The following is a 13,611-nucleotide window of genomic DNA, read 5'->3' on the forward strand; positions in this document are numbered from 1 at the left end:
CCTTGCATTATACTTCCTCTATTTCTAAATTATAAATCGCTTTGACTTTTCTAGTACATTGATTAATACATAGCAAAATCGATGTACCCAAAAGTCAAAACGACTTACAATTTAAAACAAGAGAGTATATTTTATTTATTTGTATTGTTAACGAGAGGCCGGCCGGGGAGTAACGGCGACACAGACATTCCCAGAAATTCTTAGACGTACGTTACCTCTTGGTCCTTGAAGCTTGATTAAGAACGCACGGTGCTTTTATTTAACATGACACATGCATACACACGTACACACCCGATCGGTATGATTACGTTTGTACTTTTATCCTCAAAATACAGGGATACGGATACATGTACGATGATCACCCTATACCAACCATTTAAAAGCAAGGAAATCCCTGCATATATGGTCGTCTCTTAATTAACAAACAAGTCGACGAGCAACTCACGCGCCGCGGCTAAACTCTAGGAGTAGGAGTGAAGTGTTAGAAATCTATGAATAAATTTGGAGCCACACAACCAGTCGAAACTGCTTATTTTTGTCGTGTCCTGTTTGTTCATATTCTAACAAAATAATCATTTTTTTTTGGTATACGATGGTTGGAAAAAAAAGTAGGACCTACTCCCTCCGTCCCAGAATATCTGTCGTTCTCGCTTCCCGAGAAACAACTTTAACAAAATATATATTAAAAAATATTATTATTTATGATACATAATTAGCATCATTGGAAAGATCTTTGAATCTAGTTTTTTAACAAATTTATTTGGAGACACAAATGTTACACATATTTTATACAAATTGAGTCAAAGTCGTGACACGGACACCTGAAAACGACAAATAAATTGGGACGGAGAGGAGTACCGTGCATTGGTTCCGATAGTATTAAGCCAGGTTCATCATGCATGTTTCGATGAATATATTTTTTTAATTTTTTTTATTAATCTACAATCATTTATATCGATTTGAAACAATAATCGTGAACTCACTTCTAGTCTCTGCATAAATTAAAGTACAAGACCTAAATAAAACGAAGAGAAGCCTAGCACACTCTAACTAAGACTAGATCGTCACTTACTGTGCTCGGGAGAAGGAAAAAACCGTGATCGCTTGCACCAATTGTTGTGATGTCGTTAATCTACAGTATATATATATATATATATATATATATATATATATATATATATATATATATATATATATATATATATATATATATATATATATATATATATATATAGGCTATTATGCAGCTGGCCACAGAATAACTTATTCTATAGCCACCTTGTTCTATGATAATGTTTGTACCAATTTACGATAATGACAATACACATTTACGATATATGGGTTACTATAATTCAAGATGATACTTACCATAATGTTATAGTAAATCACTTATGAGAGAGTTACCATAATCTCGTAAATTAGTATAGTAATTATCGTAACTCAAATTGGCCACAGAATAACTTATTCTGCGGTCAGCTATAGAACAGTACGTCTATATATATATATATATATATATATATATATATATATATATATATATATATATATATATATATATATATATATATATATATATATATATATATATATATATATATACCTGCCTAGCTAACAGCGGGTCCCGGAAGGCTCCCCGATCCTGCAGAGGACATGCATAAACGACGTGATCAGTTCATAAACAGACTTTCGAATAAAGTCGAATCATGGGTATTTTTCTTTATTTGGAACATGTGTGCTGTATCACATAGCATAATCAGCAATTCATCATATCTTTCACACAGCTGCCGCGCTTGAATGCACGCAGAGCGACCGGCCTGATGAAACCACCGTATGTAGCAGTTGAACACACGCTGTGTTGACCTGCGCTACCGGAATTCATAGGGTTGCCGTGTGCCCACGGCGAAGGCAAAAAAAAAAAAAAAAAAAAAACACTCGACAAAGCGTTCGACACTTGGCAAAATTGTCTCTACCGAGTGTTTTTTGTCGAGCACTCGACAAAGACGTTGCTGAGTGCTAAACCAACACTCGGCAGAGCGACCGGGCTGGGCCGCGCGAGCGGGCTGAGGCAGACGACGAAACCCGACGGCATGTTGTTGGTCTAGCGGCGCCGGCAGGGGGTCCTCCGCACGGGGGACGGGGACTGCTGCCACGGGGGATCCGTGGTGGCGGGCGAGCTGCTGCTCTCGTCGCCGCTGCCGCCGTGGCTGTCCCGCTCCGGCGAGAGCCCCCGATTGCTGACCACGCGGGCGCGGTAAGAGGAGCGCCTCGGCGGGGCCGACTGTGGCGAGGTGACCGTGGCTGGCTCCGAGCTGGCGCTGCCTGCTTCTTGTGGCGGCCCCGTATGATCCCGGCGAACCAAGAATACTTCTTGCGCTCCTTGAGGGCGCCTTCCTGCTGCTAATGCTTCTTCTCTTCCGATCTGTGGTGGTGGCGGTGGCGGTGGTAGAAGAGCGTGGCGAGCCGTCTGAAGCTCGTGCACGGGAGAGGGAGGGGGCGGCGGCCTGGGTGACTTTTATAAGGTGTCCAGTTTGCCGAGTGCCGAATCTAGGACACTCGGCAAAGCTAAGTTTGCCGAGCATCAGATCACGGCACTTGGCAAACTTATTTCTTTGCTGAGTGCCGAATAATTAAACTCGGCAAACATATTTCTTTGCCGAATGCCTAGTTTTGCTGAGTGTTTTTTCTAGGTTGCTGAGTGCCAGGCTTTGCCGAGTGTTTTTTTGCTCTTTTGCCGAGTGCAATTAATTTGCCGAGTGTTTTTCTGGTAGCACTCGGCAAAGAGCTTCTTTACCGTGTGCCCCATAGAATGCACTCGGTAAAGATTCTTGCACTCGGTAAACTAAGGGTTTTTGGTAGTGCTAGCAAGCTCACTTGCTCTGCACGCGTCGCCCTAACAAGTAACAACCCTGCTGCACCCGATCCCACTGTCTCTCCTGCTCCAAACCACCCTTCCTTCGGTCCTCCCATGCACTGTACCCCTTGCCTGCAGTGGTGTCGACAAAAGATGTTTGGTAGTCTACCGAGAGGTATTCCACGATGGTAGATTTGTCGTAGAGGTGAGCGAGATCAGGAGCGAGACGGTAATACAAGTACCAAGACACAAGATTTAGACAGGTTCGGCCGTCAGTATGACGTAATACCTACATCATGTGTTCTGATGTATTGCTTTAAGATATATGGATCGTTGTGTAGATGTATGTATCTTGTCCGCTAGGGGACCCCTACCTCTCTTTATATACTCTGGAGGGACAGGGTTACAAGAAAAGTAGCCTATTTGGTACTATATAATATCTTGTGGTGCACGTCGAGCAGCGCCGTGTACGTCTTGATCTTGTGGGCTGGGCCACCTCTGATGGTGCGGCCCATGTCTTGTCCTGTGGATACCGGGGGCCATACCCCCACAGCTAGTCCCTGGGCCTGACAGTAGGTGACATAGTCACGTGGTGCCAGGGTCAGAAAGTAGAAGACCAGCCGAGCAGGCAGCCAGTTCCCGAGTGTAGCCACGAGATGAGAAAAAACACATTCACCACAAGGTGAAGTGTGCCCACTTAGTCCCTGAGCCTGCTGGAAGATGAAGAATGAATCTTGTAGCAGGGTCAAAGGAAAAGAAGTCTGAAAGATTGCCGACGTCGTCTGACATGCGCGTATCAAGACCCTAGACGTGCTGCCTAAGATCAGCACCCTGATCCGAACAGCATGAAGCAGCTTGATAGCACATCGATGAGACGTAGCAAGATCTGACCACCAAGGGAGCACCGAGGAGTCCCCGGCGTCACTGGCGATATCCGAGCACCTAGGAGCGAGGAGTCCCCGGCGTCGCTGGCGATGTCCGAGCACTGAGGAGCGAGGAGTCCTCAGTGTCGCTGGCGATGATCGAGCACCGAGGAGCGAGGAGTCCCCGGCATCATTGGCGATGACCAAGCACCGAGGAGCGAGGAGTCCCCGGCGTCGCTGGTGATGTCCGAGCACCAAGGAGCGAGGAGTCCTCGATGTCGCTAGCGATGTCCGAGCACCGAGGAGCGAGGAGTCCCCAGTGTCGCTGGCGATGTCCGAGCACCAAGGAGCGTGGAGTCCTCGGCGTCGCTGGCGATGTCCGAGCACCGAGGAGCGAGGAGTCCCCGATGTTGCTGGCGATGACCGAGCACCAAGGAGCGAGGAGTCCCCGACGTCACTGGCGATGACCGAGCACCAAGGAGTGAGGAGTCCCCGGTGGCGCTGGTGATGACCGAGCACCGAGGAGCGAGGAGTCCCTGGCGTCGCTGGCGAGGTCCGAGTACCGAGGAGTCTTCGGCACAGCTAGTGATGTTCGAGCAGCGAGGAGTTCCTGGCATAGCTAGCGACGTCCGACCACCGAGGAGCGAGGAGTCCCCGACGTCGCTGGCGATGACCGAGCACCGAGGAGTCCCCGGTGTAGGTGGTGATGTCCGAGCACCAAGGAGTGAGGAGTCCCCAGCGTCGCTGGCGATGTCCGAGCACCGAGGAGTCCCCAGCGTAGCTGGCGATATCCGAGCACCGATGAGTCCCCAGCGTAGCTGGCGATGTCCGTGCGGTGAAGTGTGCCCACTTAGTCCTCGAGCATGAAGAATCCGAGCGCCGAGGAGTAACCGGCGTAGCCAGCGATGAAGCACGAGCGACGAACAGTCTGGTCAACTAGTCGGCGGTGAAGTGAGCATTGAGTAAAAGCGGCCAGCGAACAGTCTGATCAACTGGTCGGCGATGGAGTCCATGAACCAAGCGGTCCGACCAGTTGATCGGTGGAGAAGTCCGAGCACCAGGTGGTCCGATCACTTGGACGATGACCCTGCAATACAAACATGTAGAATGGGTAGTACATGATATAAAAATATATGAACTCCGAAGAAAAATCAGCAATGGCGATGAAATAGCGTAAATAGCTCGGCGATTAGTTGGTGTGAAGATTTATATAATATAAACCGCCTGAACAGTTAGTGTATAGCTGAGTCTCCAGCCCTAGCTAGCCTGTTAACCATAACGCGGAGCGCGGAGCCCGTGCACATGTAGGAGGAACAAGCGTCGCTAAGGAGCCGCTGCCGACCACCCATAATGCAGAGGGCAGACGCTCGTGCACGTGTAGGGAGGAGCCGAAGACAGGGCCATCTCTGGAGGCGTCCGAGCATCAACAGGACCGTTCGGGGGTTCAGAAAATCGTTTGGAGAGCAAACATGGAGAAAACAGTTCAGAGAAACATCATGGCGATATACGGAGATTAGAGAATATTTAGGAAAATATTAAAGCGTGACTTAGCTTTAGACAGAATGACTAGGTCAGCGGCATATGGTGCTATCGTGTCGGCGAGAGGATGGACGTCTTCAACCTGGTCGGCGAATCTGCCCCTCAAGGCATGTTGGTAAGCTGGCGGCGGCGCTGGCGAACCCGAAGGGTAGGGCCATAACCCCTAGAGTTTCCCAAGCAGCCTCCGATAGATCTAGATCGGAGGGTGGTTAGCGCTGAATTAGAGTGTCCAGAGCCGATTCGGTGATGGAGAGGCAATCGGCGAGCTTCAGACCGACCCGATCGATAGATATGATCAGATCAGTCGTTGTTGATCTGCCTCCTCTGGCAGCGAGGAAGCGGGTGGTGAATTGTTGATGAAGGCGATCTCAGAGGCGGTTTTCGAGATCGGATCTGCAGTCGTAGGTGCTGGTGTAGCCAGCGATGAATCAGTCGTCGTGGACCGACATGGATCTCCACTAGATTGACGATGAGAACGCATTATTGATTTGAGGTCCATCTGGCTCGCCATGGGATCAAGCACACACCCCTACCTGGCGCGCCAACTGTCGACAAAAGATGCTCTACAGTCCACCGAGGGGTATCCCACGATGGTAGATTTGTCGTAGAGGTGAGCGAGATCAGGAGCGAAATGGTAATACAAGTACCAAGACACAAGATTTAGACAGGTTCGACCGTCAGTATGACGTAATACCTACATCCTGTGTTGTGATGTATTGCATTGAGATGTATGGATCATTGTGTAGATGTATATATCTTGTCCGCTAGGGGACCCCTGCCTCTCCTTATATACTCTGTTGGGGGCAGGGTTACAAGGAAAGTAGCCTATTTGGTACTATACAATATCTTGCGGTGCACGCCGAGCAGCGTCGTGCACGCCTTGATCTTGTGGGCTAGGCCACCTCTGATGGTGCGGCCCATGTCTTGTCTTGTGGATACCGGGGGCTATACCCCCACAAGTGGTTTGCTATATATATATATACCCCCTAATCCTACCTCTTCTACCCACACCCTGCTGGTCATCACAAGACATAGATCAAGAGAAGCAGAAGGCAAGCTCTCGATCCCCTTCTCCTACTTGCATTGCAACGTACGTATGGCAGTGCAGCGAGAACCGGAGAGGAGAGACGTCTGTGTACTCGCTTCCACTACTGGAAAGTCAAAATTCTCTGTCAGTAGAAATGAAACCGACAAAAAAATTAACTTTATCCTGTCAGTTAGAGAAAAACGATAGGAAAATTATAAAACCAACAAAAAATGGTAAATGTCCTGTCGGTTTCTATAACTGACAGAAAAATTGTAAATACCCTATCGGTGTTTTGGTACACATAGGAGAAATTATATATTTTCTGTCGGGTACAAATTATTTATGTCGGTATTTTTCTAACACATAGGAAAATTATGAGAAAAAATCAACGCGCCAAAATTTGCCGCCAGTCCAAACATCCGGCGCCAAGCGAAAACCCAAAAGGAAGCCTCCAGCACCAAAAGGAAAAAAGGCCCACAGCTCGTACGTGACCCAGTGACTCAGGCTAATAAAAAAATAAAAAACTCCCATGAGATATACCCATGCCTGCATCGTGAGGGGGTTTGTGACCCCGTGAGGCCACGGCTCCACAGTTCGCGAGCTCACGTCTTCCCTTCTGCGCCGCCAGCTTCTCTCTCGTACACGCGCCGCCCGTACGCTGCCCCTCTCCTCACGTCGCCAGTACACCGCCCCTCTCCTCGCGCCGCCGTACGCCGCCCCTCTCCCGCGCGCGCCGCTTGGCCGCGCGTCGCTTGGCCGCGCGTCGCTAGGGTGCTCGGGTGCCAGGCCTCGCGCCGCCGTCCGCTCCAAACACCCTCATTCCGACCCAAGGCGGCGGCTCGCACCCCTACCGCTCATTTGAGGTATTATCCTCTTCTTCGGTCTCTACTACTGCTGTGTTCATGGGATCCTCAATACCGCGACCAACTCACTGAAACCCATAACCCTAATCCCCAAATCTGCCTCTGGAGGTGTTTGTGACCACGAATCTGCAGTCAGAGGAGCCTGTGATGGAGCCCTAGGTGGAGGAGAAACACTGCAAAGGAGCCAAAGTAGCCCGTAGTGAAGGAGCCGGAGCAGCCTGTTACATCGACTCAGATTTTGCTACTTCCACCTCAAAGGGTAAGCATTGTTTCTTTCTTGTTTTGCTGTAGTTAGTTGGCCTATTGAATAAGTAAAATGTACAATTTATATGATCTGCAACATGTTTGAGGTATACACAAAGTTTCAGCAATTGCACAGATAAACACATATGGAGATTTAGTATTCTCAATTCTTTGCCGTTCTCTTGAAGTCGTACTATTAATTATTCAATCAACCGTAGTGAAGCAGATTTTAATTAAATGATCAACCAACCGATGATTACCTACTTGTAAATAATGTCATGTTCCCTGTGGTACACACTTGGTTAGTTAATGTGTCAAAAAATCAGTAGAACAGTGATGTGCTTGGTTAAATTTGATATTGTGTGCTTTGATTGAGGTGCTCTATGGATCTGCTTGTTACTTTGTGTGTTTGTCCTGTTTTTTCTAAAACACTACAACATAAAAACAATGTGATGCCTACTAATTTTAATCTTTCAAATACAGCTAGTTAATATGTCACACCGCACTTGGATGTATAGTGGCTGGCAACATGGTAAAGCACCCTCTAGTGAATGGATTATTCAAACCACTCAATTCTTGGACCATGCATTTTTTCAATATGGAGATAGCTACAAATGACACCATCAAGTGTCCTTGTGCCATGTGCCAAAACTATTTCAGCATCAAAAGGAATACTATAGAGATGCACTTGTGCAAGCATGGTTTTAGGGAAGGCTATGAAACATGGATGGAGCATGGGGAGACTCATATTAGGGCATGATGAAGGTGATAGCATAGCAAATGGGGATGGTTTTTATGAGGTTGATCGAATGGATCGAATGCTAATTGATCTAGCTAGGCTGATCACATGCTTTGACATAGGTAGTAAGACCAAAGATAATGTGAAAGCTAGGCTAGATTTAGCTATGATTTGTAACCGACCTTCGTTCCATCTGGTCCAAAAGAACAATGGGAAGTGGGACAAGCCTAGAGCTCCATTATGCATTAACAAAGATGACAAGCCAATCATTCTCCAATGGTTCAAAGAATTAAAGTTTCCTGATGCATATGCAGCCAACATTAGGCGTGGTGTGGACTTGCAACATAAGAGGATTCTTGGCCTAAAAAGTCACGGCTACCACATCTTTATTGAAAGATTACTTTCTGTTGTGTTCTGTGGGTTTCTACCAGATAATGTATGGCACTCTTTGGCTGAGCTTAGTTACTTCTATCGACAATTGTGTGCCAAAGAACTTAGTAAAGATATTGCTCGCTCTTTAGAACAGAATGTTGCGGTTCTTCTTTGCAAATTAGAGAAGATATTCCCTCCTAGATTCTTCAATGTTATGCAACATCTGATCATCCATCTGCCTTATGAGGCACGATTGGGAGGGCTAGTTCTAGCCCGTTGGAGTTATCCATATGAGAGGTAAATCTAAAAAAATCTACATATCAGTTAAGGCCCATTAGTTTTTTATTTGTAATATGTTCTCTTATTTCATAGGTTTATCCAGAAAATTAAGAAGAAAGTAAGAATTAATTGATATCACTAACATCTCTCATTTGGGCCAGCCTTGCACTTCGACGAAGTTTCCCACATTCCTCAACCCCACAAGCTTCTTCAATTAATTTCCATGTCAGCCCAGAAACAGGCTCACCATCCTCTTCATCACCACCTTCAACAAGCCATCCCTGAGTTTTAGTTGCTTCGGTTCCCAAAAGAGGATCCATGTTCTGATTCTTCTTAGCCTTCATTTTTTTCGCATTCATCCTATTATTGTATTGAACAAATACAAGTTAGTTTGAGGCGCTCACATGTCAGCTTGTTCCTTTTTTGTATGATTCTGTATAAGCAAATTTAGTTTTAGTTAACAGTCTGAAATTACAAGTTATATAGATATAATTAGAGTTTATAGAAGCACAAATAGTCGGGAGGCTTACATATTCAAAACAGCTCCAAGTCCTTTCACATCCAGAAGCACTAGAAGTTAAAGAAACAATCCTTATGTCATTCTTTGTAGAGTTGGAACCTGTGTTCCATAATTTGTCCACCATGTTGCTACAAGTGAAAATACAAGGTATATCAAATTATTGCAGAATTAGTCCTTACAGCTAGGTTTTATATCAACTTAAATTACACTGAAATAAATTAGAAGGTGTAGATTCTAGCATGGAAAAATGTTGATGCAGATTCTAGCATGGAAAAAATGTTACAGCAGATTCTAGCATGAAAAAGCATGTTGCTACAAGTAAAAACAGCAAGGTATATCAATGTACTGTAGAATTACCTGGGTTGAAATCATATTGCTTGCAGCCAGCCTTTGCTACAGGTTTTCCAAAGTGACCTTGTTTCTCTCTAAACTTGCATAGCTCCTCATTGAGCACTTTGTTTTCCTTGTCATAGTCACCATGGTAAAAGGTCTCAACAACATTGAAGAATCCATCCATGATTTTCTCATTCTTGAAGATGGAATCATCATTGTAGCTGTAACATAGATTCAAAAAATAAGCAGCCTTGATGTGTTTACCATTTATTTAACAATCAATTTATAACTATTTAGTATTTACCATTGCATTCTATTATATCAGAAAGGAGCAGCAGATGCAATCTTGATGTGTGAGATACTCCATGTCCAGTTCTAAGCAGATGCAATCACCACAATTTTTTTTAATACAGCCATCTCCTTTAGCTGCACTTGTCTGAATAAAACAATTACTAAGATACTCAGCAGAAAGTGTTTCCAATTCACAATTCACAAGCTAACTAGTTATTTATCCCATTTGCACGTATCCAGACATGCCCCAAAGGCCAAAGCTAACCAGGCAGCAGGCATCTAGTCGTGAATGGCATCCAACAAAGAAGCTGACATAACTGATAGTGCAGGAAAGGCTAACTAGCACATATCTGAAAATGGTAACTAGGCTCAATTTCAATAAGTGAGCACATATCCAAAAATGGAGAAGCGCAACAAAAAAAACTCTAGGAAAGTAACTAAGCAAGCATAAACATTCAGATCTACTCATGAAGAGAGTGCAGGACTAAGGCCTATTTTTCATAGATCTGATTCCCTAAAAATAGGTAGCACTGTTCTGGAATGTGTTTACCTGCTGGCTGTTATTAGCATCTGGAAGATTACTACTACTACCTGTAGCAATCTAACTAATATTTCTCTCCATATATGTATAGGCCACTAGTTCTTCTCATGTTGGCTCGGAATCGACCAATGATGACAGTGCCACATATGGCCACGATGAAGACAATCTCAATGCCACATACAGAGCTGCATTGGAAACACTGAACCGAAACCATGCATGAAGGTGGGAGTCATCACAAACAGATAATGCCATTTTATGTTTGTAGAAGCCGTTGGTAGTTGCCACTTCTAACCTTTAGATAGTAAAGGTGCAGCAAACAAGTTGATGCCAGTTTTTGGGAAAGACAACTTTTGTGAAATTATTATTTATGTAGCTGTGGATGCAAAACCTATGGACATCTTAATTATGTAGCTGTGGATGCAAGACCTATGGACATCTTAATTTGTGGCTGTTGATGCCAACCGTGGGCATCTAATCTATATGTATGGCATGTGGATGATGACAAATTGATGCAATATATGTGTGATCTAGTTGAAAACCTTATAGAATTAGATGTCATGTTTGTGCCTATACTATTATCATGAATATCGTATGAAATTATAAATAAATGAGGTGCTTCTATGGCTTGGTTACTGTAACTATTTCCTGTCGGTACGTTATAATTATACTGTCGGGAGAGGATAACAGAAAATTGTAATTCTCCTATCGCGGTTCCGTCGACAGAAAAAACAGAATTTCCTGTCGGTAGGAGGTTATTTTTCTGTCGGTTCAACATCGATAGGAATTTTTATTTCCTGTCGGTACACACATTTTTCCTGTCGTCAGTTGTCGACAGGAACAAAATTCTAGACCTGGCGACCTAGAATTTTCCTGTCGACGCCCACCGAGAAGAAAAATATTAAACCAACAGTAAAATAACACAGCCGACAGGAAAAAGTTATTTCCCTGTCTCTTTAGTCCTGTCGGAATTTTCCTATCGTTATATCGACAGAAAAATTACTTTTGGTTTTGCTGGTCGGTTTTTTGCTTTTTTCTGTCGGTTTTTTACCGACAGGAAATTGTTAGTTTCCAGTAGTGTTCCCTTCCATGGCGGCTTCCATGATGAGTCATCGTTGCCTCGTGCTGCTGCTCTTCGTCGTCCTCCTTGCCGGCGCCGTCCGTGGCCACCCTTGGGGCGGCCTGTTCCTGCAGTTCTACGACCACTCGTGCCCCCAAGGCGAAGGAGATCGTGAGGTCCGTCGTGGCACAGGCCATCGCCAGGGAGACCAGGATGGCGGCGTCACTTGTCAGGCTGCATTTCCATGACTGCTTCGTCAAGGTAATTAAATAAACCCTGCTTCCTAGCCCTCTTCTGTAGCTTTCGTTACATGCATGCTTTGGCAACGACAGCTCTGATGCATGCTAGTTAATAGTTAGTACATAATTCACTATGCAAAGTACACAACCATAACTTTCTGTTTGTGAGGGAATCCGTGATCTTTTGCCACCTTTTTACCAACAAAGATATGATGACCTATTACCTACACATTGCGCATGCATGCCAGCACTAGTTTATGTCTTGGCGACAATATCACAATGCAGTATCATATCCCGTATCGTATGATTGATTCATCCTCCTCTTTTTTTCTTCCTTTTCTCAAAGAGAGAGAGAGAGAGAGAACTATCAATAATGCAGGTGCCTAATGAGTCGTCTACCACCATTATTGTCAAACTAAACCTTTTGCAACACTTTTCCGTCCGTGTGTGTGTGTGTGTCTGATAGGGCTGCGACGCTTCTATGCTGCTGGACAACAGCAGCAGCATCGTGAGCGAGAAAGGCTCCAACCCCAACAAGAACTCGCTGCGGGGCTTCGAGGTCGTCGACGACATCAAGGCCGCGCTGGAGGCCGCCCTGCCCAGGCATCGTCTCCTGCGCCGACATCCTCTCCCTGGCCGCGCGCGACTCCCACGGCCCTCGTCGGCGGGCCCAGCTGGGACGTGCCGCTGGGGCGGAAGGACTCGCTGGGCGCCAGCGTCCAGGGCTCCAACAACGTACATCCCGGCGCCCAACAACACGCTCCCCACGCACCATCGTCACCAACTTCAGGCGCAAGGGCCTGGGCGTCGCCGACGTCGTTGCGCTCTCCGGCGCCCACACCATCGGCATGTCCCGATGCACCACCTTCCGCCAGAGGCTGTACAACCAGACGGGCAACGGCGTGGAGGACGCCACGCTGGACGTCTCCTACGCGGCGCAGCTGAGGCGGGGGTGCCCGCGCTCCGGCGGAGACAACAACCTCTTCCCGCTCGACCTCGCCACCCCGGCCAGGTTCGACAACCTCTACTTCAAGAACATCCTGGCCGGAAGGGGCCTCCTCAGCTCCGACGAGGTGCTGCTCACCAAGAGCGCCGAGACGGCCGCGCTCGTCAGGGCCTACGCCGCCGACGTCAACCTCTTCTTCCAGCACTTTGCGCAGTCGATGGTGAAGATGGGCAACATCTCGCCGCTGACGGGGCCGCGGGGGGAGATCAGGAAGAACTGCAGGAGGATTAACGGCAACCATTACCGAGGAATTAATCGATTTTATGTACATGCTCATGATGAGTGGGCCTACACGCGCGCGCGCGTGCCATATTTTGTTTAAATAAACAAGAACGGCTTAACGCCTGATTGTTTTTTTAACAATTCAAATTATGTTCATTATCTCATGAAGTCGGAGATCAATGGAAGTTAGATTTCATAGAGATAAATGATGTCTGCTACATACTACAATAACTACACCAAATGAAACTATATGTCATGGTATGACTACATGCGTGCTTAGTGGATCTGAAGAAAAGTGCTCACGGCTTTTCTTTTGCTATGCATTTTATTCGGGCTAAACGGTCACCTATTGTTTAGCTATTTATTTAGGTTAAATGACCATTGATGGACTATGATTAAATAGGATAAACGGCTGATTAAACTGACATGGCAAGCCACTAGCTAGAAAGCATTTACACGACGTATAAATAGGCTAACACTACTAGAGAAATAGACTTTAGAACGATGTCCCAATTTGGCATCCTCGGCATTTTTTTGCCTCCGGGACTAAAGAGTTCGTAATACCAACCTGGGACTAAAGGTCCCTGCCCAATGATCGTCCGCGGGGCAAGGATCTTTAGTCCCGG

General features: G+C 46.1%; 1 pseudogene; it reads left to right on the forward strand.

Moving 5' to 3' along the window:
* The first annotated feature begins 11,547 nt into the window (after nucleotides 1–11,547).
* On the forward strand, nucleotides 11,548–13,198 carry LOC136458033 (peroxidase 15-like; annotated as a pseudogene).
* Nucleotides 13,199–13,611: the final 413 nt, after the last annotated feature.

This window comes from Miscanthus floridulus, chromosome 6 (assembly GCF_019320115.1).
Source record: "Miscanthus floridulus cultivar M001 chromosome 6, ASM1932011v1, whole genome shotgun sequence".
Classification (NCBI taxonomy): domain Eukaryota; kingdom Viridiplantae; phylum Streptophyta; class Magnoliopsida; order Poales; family Poaceae; genus Miscanthus; species Miscanthus floridulus.